A 14,422-nucleotide genomic window follows, 5' to 3' on the forward strand; every position below is an offset into this window, starting at 1 on the left:
TATGTTTCTCTTATTGGTTGATGAATAAAACACTTACTGTTCAGTAGCCAGGCAGGAAGTATATATAGGCATAGCTACCAGATGAGGAGAATGCAGGGGAGAGGTGGTAGAGAGAGTCGCTAAGATGTGCCATGCTGCGAAAGGAGTAATATGTCAGATTACAGGAAAGCAACAACCTTAATGCATAGATTAATAGAAACAATTAAGAGAGAAATAAGAAGCCTTAGCCATTGGCCAGGCAGTTTAATATTAATATAGCACCTGTGTGTTTATTTGGGGCTAAATGGCTGCAGGACCAGGTGAGACAGAAACCTCCATCTTCAAACAGAGAGTGGGTAGAAACATTAGGTTTGTTACAAGAGGATAGAGAAGGAAAAAAATTACTTTCTTCTTGTTAGTTCCCTTCCTGACTTCCCCCTCCTATCAGATGTGAAAGGATTTTGCAGTGTCAGGCAATAGGAAAAATATTCAAAGTTGTTCATGTAGTAAGTAAGTTTATTTATGTATTTGCAATGCTAGAACGGAATGCAGGGATTCTCATAGTTCAAGCAAGTGGCTATCATTGAACTTAGAAATGCATCTGCCCGCTATGTTGATTGACGTTCTTCATGTTTTGCGAGTGGGAGGTGCAATGAAAGTTATCTCATGTGTGGCAAATAGATATAAAAGCAAAACATTCCTTAAGGGCTCAATTCTAATGGCCAGAAAATATTTAACACATTTGTTGTTTTATCCAATTTAATTGAACCTTCTTATCTTTTGAGATGTCGATGTTCTTGAGAAATTTCAGAACTATATTTAAGTATAAGGAGTTAGTGCATAGTGAGAATTTAGTTTATGTATTGGCACTTGTATAATCTTGAGCAAATATTCCTATCTTCCACTATAAATGATAACAATGACATGATTCACTTCTTACAGTTAGGGAGAGTGAATTAATGAAGGAAGAATGAGTCCACAAGTAAACTATCAGCTACAGTGCATGCCTACTGACTTAATAATTATAAAGAACACTTAGAAGCTTTGTTCAGAGTTGCTTTTCAAGGTCTGCATTTCCTCCTTCTCTGCTGAAAATATCAATTTCACATGAGTCATCCCTTCAAAGAGAACGTGGGCAGAAAGCATCTTTACCCGTGTTATACTTGGTTCCAAGGCACATCAGCTGCTCAGAGGCAGTTTCCTGTGTGGACACGAAGGCTATGCTTCCTTCCTTAAGTGGGAAGGATTCTATAGGATCAATACCTAAAAAAAGCTTCCCAATGTACCTTCTAAGCCCTTAGCTCCAGGTATGTAGCAGGTCAGCTCCTCTCCGACCCCTTTCCAATCTGTATTCCTTTGGATTATCTCTCCTGATTTCTTCCCAATAAATCTACATGTGACATCTTGCTTCATACTTTTCCTAAGGAAAATATTTTCAGACACTCTTCATCCAGGTAAGAGTGGCGTGCTTGTGTGTGTGTGTGTGTGTGTGTGTGTTGTTGTTGTTGTTTACTTTGTACTCATTTTATTTTTTTCCTTTCTTTTAAATTTAAATTAGAAACAAGCTTGTTTCACATGTCAATCCCAGCTCCCTCTCCCTCCCCTCCTCCCCTGCCCTGCTCTAAACCCCCCACCTCCCCCACCTAATCCCTACTTACCTTCCCAGGGAGGATGAGGCCCTCCATGGGGGATCTCCAGAGTGTCTTTGTGTGCATTGTATAGAGAGACACAGAGAGGCTGCTGACCGCAAAGTATAGAAGATTATTTATTGTATCCATTGTTTCATTTATAGACTATGGAATTTTTTCTAATGCATTGATGTTTATTTGCTTTTAGAATTGAGAGAGATGTAACTTATAAATCATTTCATTGATATTATTCTGCTTCTTTTTACTTGAATGGTGAGGACAATTATGCCCCTAGGATCTCTAGAGAACAAATGATGCAATAAAAATAACCAAAGTCTTATCAGGTACCAAACAAACATGAGACATATTTCCCATCATTACTAAATCAGAGGGGATTGGGGTACCAAATGAGAGTTTGAATTTTTAATTGGAATCTGTTAAGAAATAATAAAATTCTGTTTCTAGGTTTGTAATTTCATGGACATCTGAGTAAAGGATTTAAAATCATTAAATCTTTTTGTCTTCTATTGCTTACTGTGGGTTATGGTACTGAATGGATCACCTATTCTGATGAACTTCAACTATCTGCAATTTACTTGAGAAATAGATTGAATGATGGAAACATGAGCAAACCATTAACTGACAAAACACTTTTAAAGAAACTTCTTAAATAAAGGAATAAAATGCACTATTTCACAGTTACTGTTTGTAAGAAAGCAGTCTAAAATGAGAAATTAATATAAACACTTCAATAATAGAAGATAAATCAAAATGTATTAACTGTTCTTACTATTCATATGACATCAGAGAACACATTTCTATAAATTTCAAAGACTAAGATTGCCTAAGCATTGTGCAGAATTCAGATATGCAAAAATCAACTAAGTAATAATAAAACATTTGCACATGTGGATGCATTTCTGGCTTCATGCTAGTGGATAGCTATGAATACAACACACCATAACTTGTGGTCAACTGTTTTTCAACCCCAGCTACAAACTATAGAATTTGTGTACCCTGGATAAATTGCCCACTTTCTCTCTTTACCTCGGAACTCCCTTTGTGAAAGGCATGATGACAGCTCTACAGATTCAAGAGGATTAGACAGGGTTAATCAGGTAAGGCACATGCAGGAGGAACTCAATAGATGGGCATTCTTACTATCTGCATCCTAATAATATCTAAAGTTGATAAAGTTTCAGCACTGTGGATGAGTCATGCAATATTCTTTCTGTAGATGTTAGAACAATGTTGTAAGATCAAGAATCAACAGGACAAAGGTGATGATCAGGTTGTTCTGTGGAGTCTGCCAGAGTTAAAAACCAAAGCCCATAACAACAAGCCAAAGTATGCAATGAGTGACAGGATGGGGTCATAGCACATATTTTCAAGGCTGCTCTCTCATCAGAATGTATATTCAGTGACATTTTTCATGTATTCTTGTGACTTCTGTTTATGAGTTAAGCTTACCACTTAGCATTTTGTACAATAGCAAATCTTTCTAAAGCAGGAACAGATATCTCTCTGATGAATGGTAGTTATCTTGTTTAAAGGAAATAAATAAATTATTCAAAGGAAATTGTAGGAAAAATTTGGGGAGATGCCAGTAGCAAATGTGTATTGCTCCCTAAATCCTTCAGCAAATTAAGTCGTTTCTAAATAAAGCAGCCTAGGCACTATCTTGCTTTGTTTTAAATGACTCAGACACAAGTCACAAACAAAATAAATTATACCAGCATTGGAATACACTAACAGAGAAATAAAAAAGATGGTAAAAACATTCACATGGCATGTCTCTATCAGTTAGACTGTTTGTCTTTTTGAAGTCCATTAGAGAGACTATCAGACTGGTCCATTGAATTATTAGGTTTACGTGTCTTCTCATACTAACAATGACATGTTAGGATGTACTCTGATGTCACTTTTGATTCATAAAGATTGTGAGATGGTGTATCAATTATCCCTTCACCTCAGTTAGACTGTTATAGAGATCCACTATTATCTAGGTTTTGTGTTTCTAAACCCCAATGCTATGATTTAACTGATGCCCATGAAAATCTACCTTAACAAAATGATTACTAAACACACACTCTGAGAGAAAAGATTGCTCAGTAATAGAAAAATGGAAGTGTGCTTTCAGAAATAACATAAAAGTATTTAAAAGAGAAATCAGAGCAAATAGGGCTCCTCTTGGGAAAAGCAGATATAAATAAAGCATAGTTTAGAAGAATTCAGTGGAAATTCTGAAAAGTTCATCAATCATTTTGTGTTTGTTTTATGTTTTATTCTTTTAACAATACTGTGCTAAGAGGGGCCAATGATTTTCTTTCCACATCCATCAGCAGTTGGATGCAAGAGTCTTGTAATGGGAACCATAACCACAGATAAGGTAATTATGTCAAAATTAGAGGCTACTTGTTTGGAAATTGGCAACTGTTGAACACTAGATATGAGCCCTTAAAAGCTATAGTAGGACACTTTTATTCTCAGAGGCAGATCTAGAACATGGATCACACTCTCAATAATGTTTCATAATTTCCTTTCTAGAGTTAGTTCTTATTTTCTATTCAGACAGGGTCTCTGTTGTCTAGTCTGACCTCGAATATCTCAGTTTAATTCATTTCCCCTGCCTCAGCATCATTAGTAGCCATGACTATAGGCCTGCACTACTCTACCCAAATAAAACTTTATGTGTAATTACAAGTGTTTTTGAACCTACACTTCAATACTTGGGTCATCTGTCGGTGCTTCAGATATAAATAACTTGCCTTCTTCTGTTATGTTTTCATACAACCAGAGAGTACATCCCTAGCCTACATGTCCTCAGATCCTGAAATTTGAAATTGAAAGCCAGACAAACATTCATGCTAGATGACAGTAGATATCCATCTTTCTATATCCCCGCCATCTAGTTCTAAGTATAATTGTCCACTAGTCCTAGAAAACTACTCAAGCGTCATTCAGAACACCACATTTCCTCATAGTTTCCTGCCTTACACATTCTGGCATTCTGCCTGAGCTTGTCCCTTCTTATTTCTATTTCAATATCACTTATACCTTAAGATTGAGTTCACATATAGAAATACACTGAGCCACTGCAGTCATCAAAGCCTTTCTTCCCGCATCCCTGGCTCTGTGACACCATCATTCCTGATTTTAGATTGAATGATAATTACTGATCTGTTTGCTTTACCACTTCCTAAGAATATTTGTCCTGTAAGTGGACGACTGACTTTGTCCCTCCCCCAAGCATATCGCAAATCTGACCCCAGCCAAGCTGTGAACACACAAAGGTATATGTAGCAAAGATTGCTTCTGCAATCCATCACAGATGTACGCACACTATAAGGACAAAGAGGAAGAGACACGCTCTCTTTGAACAGCTCCTTTTTATTACATGTGAATGTTTGTTGCCTATTGTGGGTAGATAATAGGACGGATAAAAAATGACAATACATGAGGATTTCCTGGACACTGTGGTTTCTAAAATTCAATATCATAATAAATATGTATTTTAGTAGTTTTACAGGAAATCATTTATAGCTTTGTTTCTCCTCCAAATGAAAACTCTGCAACAAGTCTAGAATTATACTGCTACCACATATGGGACACTCAAAACTGGAGGAGGTAGTGCCCTATTTATTATTGGTATTCATTTATTTGCATGCATATACCTATATAAGCACTGGTTTGATGATAGTTCATACTAATCTTGAGAATAATCATAACTAGGATAACTAGAAACCACTTCATTTTTTAAAAAACAAATGTGGAATCTACTCCATCCTGCAGACTGCCCCTGCTGTTGGAAATACATCAGTGAACCAGATCTCTCTGTGTGCCTAGAAATTTAATGGAGGATTAATGCAATCTATGAATTGACAATTATGTGTTTGTTTAGTGACTTTTTTTTTAATGGAACAGAAAGTGAACCATGCCAGGAGGACTGAGAATGACCAGCTGGAGAGCAATCGCATTAGACAAAGACAGGTGCCAGAAGTTTGTTCCCTTTTTGCATCACAGAAAAGAGGCAGTTACCTTAAAGAACCATTGTTTCAGTAAAGATCTTTGACTCACAAATGCTGTAGAAAGGTTTTAATACAGTGGTTTCCCAGCGTAGTTATAGAAGGAAAGCAGAAACTAACAACAAAAAGAGAACATTCTTAGGCCAAAACTCCCAAACATATCAAAAGCAATGTAACTTCTGCAGTGCAGTATTTACGTGATGACGCCTGCCTTGTTTTGCTGTTCTGGAGAAAGAGGAGATCAGGGTCTTTGGTGGCCGTCATCAGTTGGTGTAGAGAGCCTATGTACAGAAGGAGTTTTAACACAAAGTCAGTCTATGGAAAGTGCGGACATCTACCCCAGTATAATAAATGCCCACACTCTTCTCCAGGTTTCTGTGAGGCAGCAGTTAAAGGAAGAGAAAAAAATAAAACAAATGAATTTTTTTAGATTAGCAGCAGATTTTAATTTCTGTTTTTCTCATTACTTTTGCCAGGAAACAAAAATAAACAAATTCTTTGCACCTGTTCTAGGAGACCCGTATTTAAAGACTTTGTTCTTTTATTTAATAACACATATATGTGTGCTAGGCAATACAACAAATGTTCAGATATTGCATAGCTTTATGAAAGCTAACAGAGAGCATTAAACATCATCTAAACCTGTCTGAAACTACTTTGCATTTATATAGCACTCAATGTCTTTGAAAAGCATATTGTCAATATAACTGAAGGAAGCACCATAACAAACCTTCTCATTTTGTGAAAGAATAAAGAAAATGTCACATAAAGGAGCTGGGATCATTGAATTCTAGATAGAGAGGCTTGAGAGTTTTATCCGGCCCATATTCTTGCTTTACAGATGAGACAAGTGAGCCCCTGAGTGGACACGGCTTTGTTTAACATGAAAGTAGTGCCTGTGTTTGCTAGCTCAGAGCTTTTCCAGCTACCACTAGCTTGCAGTATAGACATTGCACATCTATTCAATTACAGGTCTTCACAAGTTTGGTAAACAGAATGCACTCTTTAGAAAGGATGACCACATGCCAATATTTTCTCTCCTCCATCCACACCCTTTCCCAAAGCCTGCTCACAACTCTGGAAGCACAGAGCTCATAGAACAGGCTGCCTGCTCCCTGCATAAGCATCTCTTTCACTTTTGACTATAGTGGAAGAGCCCCACACAAATGGATTCTCCATAAATAGATTCTTCGAATTTCATAACATAGAAAGACAGTTCTGTGCTACTTAGGGGTAGATAAAAGAGAATGCTCAGCCTGGGGCAATCACGTTTGCCCCCTGGAAAGCAAAAGTGATAACCGTGGCAAAGTTTAAAAATAAGGAAGAACTATTTGATTACAATGAACAAGGAGCGTCTGTACTGAAAATCAAGGAGACAGCAGAATACTGGAGCTTGAAAGCTCTTTCAGACACATAATAGTGGTGAGTGCAGTAATACTTGGAGACAAGTTCTTTTCAACACTCATAGGACACTGGGACACAAAATGTCAATGAATTCAAGATTATATTCAGCTAATGCAACTTTTCTGGCCACAATAGTACAATACTTTGAAATTAATAAATTAGTCACTAAAGGAACACAAACAAACAGAACATTTTCATCAACAAAGATTCAAAGAAGAAATAAAGAGGTATTCAAAAGAACCTGGAAAAAAATTAAGCCATGACACAGCAAAATTCTAGGGTATATAAAAACTGATTCTAAGAACATAATTCAGATCAATAAGCATGTACATAAAACAAAAGCAAAAATAGAAACAAAACAACTTAATTACAGACCACAGAGATCTAGAAAAAAGAGAGAAAACTAATTTCGAAGATAACAGAGGAATGAATCCAAACTAGAGCAGAAATCAATGAAATAAAAACCAGAAAGAAAATGAGAAAGGATATTGAAACAAACAGTTGGCTTTTAAAAAGATAATTAAGCAAACCACTAGAGAGTACTCTAAACTTCCTCCACCCCTATAAAAGGACAAGGACTCAATAAATAAAATTATTAGTGTAAATCAAACATTACAACACATGACAGATCGGAAGAATCCTAAGAGACTTCCATAGAGAATTCCAAGTCAATGAATTGAAGTTTGTTAGAAATAGAGAAATAGGTGATTTCCTAGTATGTACAACCTACCTAATCAAAAGAAATCAGACTATCCAGACAGACCAATAACTATGAAGGTTATCAAGTTGTTAATTACTTTCCTTTTCAATAGAGAAAACCATGGGGTTATACAGACAACTTTGCTGAAAAAAATCTTAAAATATTTAAAGAATTCCTGACAAGTTTTCTTGGGCTTTTGTTGAAAAGCAGTACATACTATTAAATGTCTCTTAAGAGTTTGCATTATCCTCATAATAAGGTCAGGTAACAACCGAACAAGAAAACACTATCATGGGGAAACATCCTTGGAAAGCATAGATGCAGAAATCCTCACTATGGTACTAACAAGCAAAGTATCACAGGGAGTTGAGGAAAGTGCACAGAGCATCTGTCAGGACTTTTCTCTGGGTAAAAGGTGGCTTGGCATGCTCGTGAACTAACGGAATATGATAGAGTAAGAATGTAACAGCTGGTAACATCTCATCCTCTGTGTGCATGGGAAAGTAAGCGACAGGGCTTTAAATTATTCAATTATAATTTGTGTCTGAAGCATTTTTGTAGTAAAGCTTAAAATAAAAATTAAAAAATAAGTTATATCAGGAAATTATGTTCAGAAGGAGCATACATCAACATAACGAAGGTTCTAATTCACCAGCCCAGAACTGTTTTCCTATTCAGTGGCAAGAAGTTGAAAATGTTAGCTGTAATTTGAAAGCCTGGCAAGAATTCTTAGTCTTCAACAGGGTTGGAAATTGTAGCCTGAGGAGTTAGGAAAGAAAAGCATGAGAGTCTTCTGTGCCGAAAAGAAAATTAATCTGGGTGTGATGGCACACAATTCTAATCCCAACACTCAGGAGGCAGACTTGGGTGAATCTCTGTCAATTCAAGGATAGCCTTGTCTCTTGTCTACAGAATGAGTTCCAGGATAGCCAGGGCAACACAGAGAAACCCTGTCTCAAAGAGAAAAAAAGCACTAAAAGAACAGAAAGAAAAAACAATAAAGGAAAAGAAAATGAATCAGACTCATGTTGCCCACAGAGACTATGGTCTCCCACACAGAATACTGTGATGACATTGCCCCATTACCCCTCAAGAATAAAAAAGCAGGAAGGTAAATAAAACAAAGGATGAAAAGATTGAAAAAAAATAAATTCAGTAAAGTTGGAAGCTACAAAATCGTCATGCCGTAAACAGCTGCATTTCTGTGTACCAGCAAAGAACGATTGAAACCACAAATATACACTAATCAATCTATGACATTATTAGAAATAGTTTACTGCGAGAAAATTAAACCCAAGGAAGCACAATTCTATACACTAGACACTATAAGACAGTGATGATAGGAACTAAAAAAGATGCAATTACAAGCTGTGACCATGTGTCTGAGTAATGAATGTTCTCCAAATTAATCTCCTGGCAATCTGCAGATCGCTTCAATCCTTCAATCCTTGTGAACATTCCAGTGATACTTTCTTAGACACAGAAAAGCAATCATAAGGTTTGTTTGGAATTTCAAAAGATCAAAATCTTCTCAACAAACTTTTGGGAAGCAAAATAAAGCAGGGAATCTCAGCTTTTTCACACTTCAAACCTTATTATAAGGCTAAAGCAATCCAATCAATATGCCACTGACATTAAAACATAAACATAACGATCACTGTGGAGAGCTGAGATACAAACTCACACAAGCCGGAGCATGCCAGTTTGGTTTCTGTTGCTGTGATAAACACTGTGACCAAAAGTAAAGTAGAAAAGAAAGTATTCATTTAATTACAATAGCAAGGTCACCACCCATCATCAAAGGGAAATGGCAGTAACTCAAGCCAGATTCTTGAGGCAGGAACTGAGATGCTGAAGTCGAGAACACGGAGGAATGCTCTGACTTGGTTAACTTGACCTGGATTTCTTGGTTACCTTTCTTGAAAAGCCCAAGACCATCTGCCTAGGGATGTTACCACTTCATGTGGGCTGGGCTCTGCTACATCATTTATCAGTTAAGAAAATGTAAGGACATAGACCAATCTTATGTAGGCAATTCCTCATTTGTGGTTCCCTCTTCGCAGATAACCCTAGTTCCTGTCTAATTGACAGCTGAGCGTAACTATGGCCTTTGACAGGGGCCAAGAATATAAACCAGAGACAGGATAAGCATCTCAGTGAGGACTGTGGATGAAAATGGAGTCTCCCAAAACAGAGAAGGAAAGTGAGCCCTTGTGATTGACATCATTTATAAAATTGACTCAAAGGGTGTTATATATTTAAACACAAGACCCAAAAACAAATATCTTGGTAATATTTTTTTTCTTACACCAAGCAGAGGAAATAACAACAAATACTGGATAGCACTACATTTTACTGCAAATTTCTGCACAATGAAGGAAACAAACTTCTGAAGACAACTAACACCATAGGAAAAAATACTCAGTTGCCCACCCGAGATCTGTAAGGAAGTTATGAAATCGAATACAAAAACACCCACTAAAAATGGACAAAGTGGCTATTAAACATCTAGAACAAACAAAACCACATAAACATAGCCAAGGATGGTCTAAATGTTGCTCAATAACACTTATATTCAGGGAAAGGCAAAACCACAGAGAGAGATGTCACTTACACCTGTGAGGACAGAAAAGTAAAATGTCATGAGATGACCAGCAGTGGGTTGATGTGAAATCAGGAATCCTTTGACACTTCTTCTGTGGATGCTGATTATTATACCCATGATAGAGCACACTATAGAATTCCCTTAAAAATTAGTAGTGGAACCACTTCACGATTCAACAGTCTCAGTTCTAGCTGCCTGGGAACTGAAATGACAGCTGTCATCCCTGTTCAATGTGGATCATTTAGTTCCTAATCTATGGAAACAAACTAAGCGTCGACAGAATGGTAAAGTTCTGAACACGTACAGTATGTCTGTGCAATATTCTCTTCTTCAGTCCTGGGTGTAACATGACAGTATGACTGAACATGTAGACATCGAGGTCAGTGAAAGAAGCCAGACCTACAATGGTGAGTAGTCCCTGTGAAATGTCACATGAGGACCTCAGTGAAGCAGAAACACAACGGTGGTTGACTGGGAATGCAGAGTAACCAGCAGATATGAATTATAAGACAGATCATAGTAAAGATCGCATGTGCAACCTGATGTAGTCAGCAAACTCCATTGTTTACAAAAATCATTGAGAGGCAGGGCTAATTTTTACTTAGGATGCTCTGGTTCTGCTGAAAATGGTTCAATCATTGCCTTAATTCCAATTTGATGCTACAGGCTATGAGGAAAACCATTGATGACGTGAGGTATTCTGGGAGACAGATCATGGGTGGGCATTTTCTGAATAAAAGGAGAAGAATGCCAGACACTCCAAACACAATAACCATTACTATACCCAAACTGACCATTCACCATAGCTTCACCAAGGAGGACACCCAGTGCTCTAGCATGTATGGAAGTTTCCAGTCATGAACTAACATACAAGAGAACCTGAATTTTAATGTTTTAGATAAAGCTGAACCTCTGCTCTCTGCACATACACAAAGCTATTTCAAGCAGGAGAAACATCATCCTACATTACACTTCAGTTTCTTTTAGTGTATGTGGCATTTATGGTTTTAAGAAGTTTCAGTAAGGACCCACTTGTGAATGCTCCATAATGAGCAATGTGCCTTAGGCACATCTGAAGTGTTATTGTGGCAAATGAACTTGTCTATAAAGTATACTTGGTGTCTTAACTGTTAATGTCGTATCATATTTATCAGACATTTTGGAAATGCTTTTTGAAATGTTGGATTTTGAGTTATAGGCATGGATTATGGGAATAACATAAATGTTGGCATTTTTCTTTTTTAATGAAATAAGTCTCATCATGTTGCCCAGGTTAAATTTGCACTGGTGATTTTCCTGCTTCAGAGTCTGGAATTTTCTGGCTGAAAGGAAAAAAAATTTTCAGTAGAAAAGGCTACAGCGTTGTAGCATGCTCTGGCCATGGACACACAAAAAAGCAGCTTATTTGCTGACTTAATATCCACATTGAACAATGTTCACCTCCCCAGAAACATTCCTGCCCTGAACCTCTGAGTTAACATCCCAAAGCAGGTCCCTTGATGACTTCTGCCTCAGCAACAACTAGGACACTGTGGAGAGACAGGACAGACACGTGTCAATGAACGTGCAGTCACCTTGTTTATAGCTGAAGGGGGAGTCCTTGAAGTGAGACCATGAGTAAGAGACCTACAGGAACAGTCAATTTCCACATTCTGGGTGGAAAAGAAGAGGCAAGGGATAATTGGTTTCATAATAAGTAAATGTTTAGTTAGACTTTTGTGGTGTGCCTTGCAAGATTCCAGCTCACTTTTTCACATATGACTAAGATAAACTTTTCACATGACTGATGACTTTTCAGTTGCATTTTAGTCATGGTCTGCCTCAACATCAAGATCCTCAATGACTTGTGGTTTTGGCCGATAGTCAGGGACCATTAGCAACTGATGACTTTATAGTCCCCATCAAGACTTTGATTCTATCTCCAAACAAGTAAACCAAATACCTCTATTTATTAAGCTTACCCATTTTAGCTTTTTTATTCTTTTTGGTTTTTCGAGACAGGGTTTCTCTGTATTGTTTTGGAAGCTGTCCTGGAACTCGCTCTGTAGACCAGGCTGGCCTCAAACTCACAGAGATCCACCTGCCTCTGCCTCCCGAGTCCTGGGATTAAAGGCGTGCGCTGCCAACACTCAGCTCCCATTTTAGCTTATTATCATGCTTCTTCATGCTCCTTCCCAAATGATCCATCTTGTTATTTCTTCAGCTTCTACTTTCCTCCAAGCACGTTCCACATTTCTTCTGCTCTTTGTGGCCTCTGTGACTCACTCACGTCACAGATTATTCTCTAGGATCCTGTTCTGCCCGACATCCTCATTATTGCCTTTCACATATGCTCGTAGAGTAAAATCTCGATTTAAATTCCTAGTAGAGTTCAGTATGTTTTCCACAAAGCAGATTATAACATTTTGATAATTCAAAAGCTTTATAATTGAAATTTAACATAAATACTATTGAGAGATCAAAAGGATCACGGTTTTGCAAATTTGATATGTCCTATTCTCTGCAGAAAATCCAAAAGATTAGAAAGTTTCACCCTACTAAGAGTGGCTGCTAACACACTGTACGTTTTCTATGTAAAGTTATATATATATACACACACACGCTTGCCAGTAACTTTATTTTTAAACTGATTCTTCTCTCATATAATACACCCAGACCACAGTTTCCCCTCCATCCACTTCCTTCAGCTCTCCCCCATTTCCCTCTCCCCCAGATCCACTCCCCCTAAGTTTCCTGTTCAGAAAAGAGCAGGCCTCCAAGAGAGGACAGCCTAACAGGGCAAAAAATATATTGTAAGATAAGGCAAAGGTCCTCATATGAAGGCTGGTCAAGGCAACTGAATAGGAAGAAAAGAGTCCCAACAGCAGGCAAAAGGAGTCAGAGATACACTAGCTCTACATGAGGAATCCCACAAAAACACCAAGTTAACAGCAATAACGTGTGCAAAGAAGACCTTGTGCATACCCACGCAGGCCTCGGGAATGAATATGTTCTGATGAACTGAAAGAATAGATGCAAAAGTAAGCTGGTTTATCCTTAGTATTCTCTTTTTATTTTTCTTATTTTCTGTTATGTCACTGAAACTTGGGCACTTTAAAAACATTTAAAAGCCAGGTTATATTTTTAACGATTAGTCAAAATAGCTACTACACAGTGAGTATGAAAAATGCCATTTTCTGAACCTTATGCTGTGAGACATGGGAGCCTCAGGAAGACATACGTACAGTAACAAATATAACTCAACAAAAGGAGAAGGAACGTCAGGCACCATGTGAGAAACACAGGGCTCAAGGTAAATTTCCTAGTGAATTTGAACCCAACCTGGATTTCGTGAAACTGTCTGAAAAGATGAAAAGAAAAAAAAAAAAGAGGGTGGGGGACTCATAAGAGATGGAGTTTCGTGTTAACTGACCATTGGATGGCTGCACTCCAGGCAGAGGTCTGCTCTTGGTGATTGGAAGTTTAAGCAGAGGGCTCAGAAACCAGGTCCTTTTTAGTGACCAGTGGAGGAGCAATAGGTACTCGAAAACTGTGGAGGTTTAGAAGACATAATGAGTACACTAGAAATATAAAAGCTGGAAATTTAAGTCTGAAATAAGCCCCTCAATTGTTAGTATGCAAAGGCACGCAGAAATCTTGGTGCTTCTCTGTCTTTCCAGAAGAAGCCTCTGATGCAACTCACTTATTGGAGCTGCTATTACTAAAATTTACAGGAGCTCAAGAGAATCCAACACCTTATAGCTCCCGATGACTTGTCTGGTGACTTCTGAACAGAAACCCTGTGACAAGAAAAATACAAATGTCTTCAAGTAGTCATCTAAGAAATTCACTCTCCCTGTTAGCTTAGTTGAGGGCATGATGAGTCTCGACCCTGACCCTTGTCTTATTAGTTGAAAAACAGAGATTTGCACTGACTGAAAAGTAGCATGGACAAGGCCTTCATGGGGAGTACCATTTGAAACTTGCAAGTAAACGTGGGGTTCTCATTAAGGCTGGTTTCAGGGGTGAGAATACAGAAAACGCTTATGAGTAGAATAAAGTGGGAGCCCACACACGCTATTCTAGGCCATCTGTCCCCACA

At 37.8% G+C, this 14,422-nt stretch overlaps 1 long non-coding RNA gene across 3 annotated transcripts in view; it reads left to right on the forward strand.

Moving 5' to 3' along the window:
- The first annotated feature begins 1,163 nt into the window (after window positions 1-1,163).
- LOC106022177 overlaps window positions 1,164-14,422 on the forward strand; it is a 139,567-nt gene continuing 126,308 nt past the window's right edge. For all 3 annotated transcript variants that reach the window (XR_005871955.1, XR_005871956.1, XR_001197208.2), the window contains exon 1: window positions 1,164-1,433. This is a non-coding gene — a long non-coding RNA (uncharacterized LOC106022177). The remainder of the gene's footprint in view (window positions 1,434-14,422) is intronic.

This window comes from Mesocricetus auratus, unplaced genomic scaffold (assembly GCF_017639785.1).
Source record: "Mesocricetus auratus isolate SY011 unplaced genomic scaffold, BCM_Maur_2.0 Super-Scaffold_100030, whole genome shotgun sequence".
NCBI classification, from domain to species: Eukaryota; Metazoa; Chordata; class Mammalia; order Rodentia; family Cricetidae; genus Mesocricetus; species Mesocricetus auratus.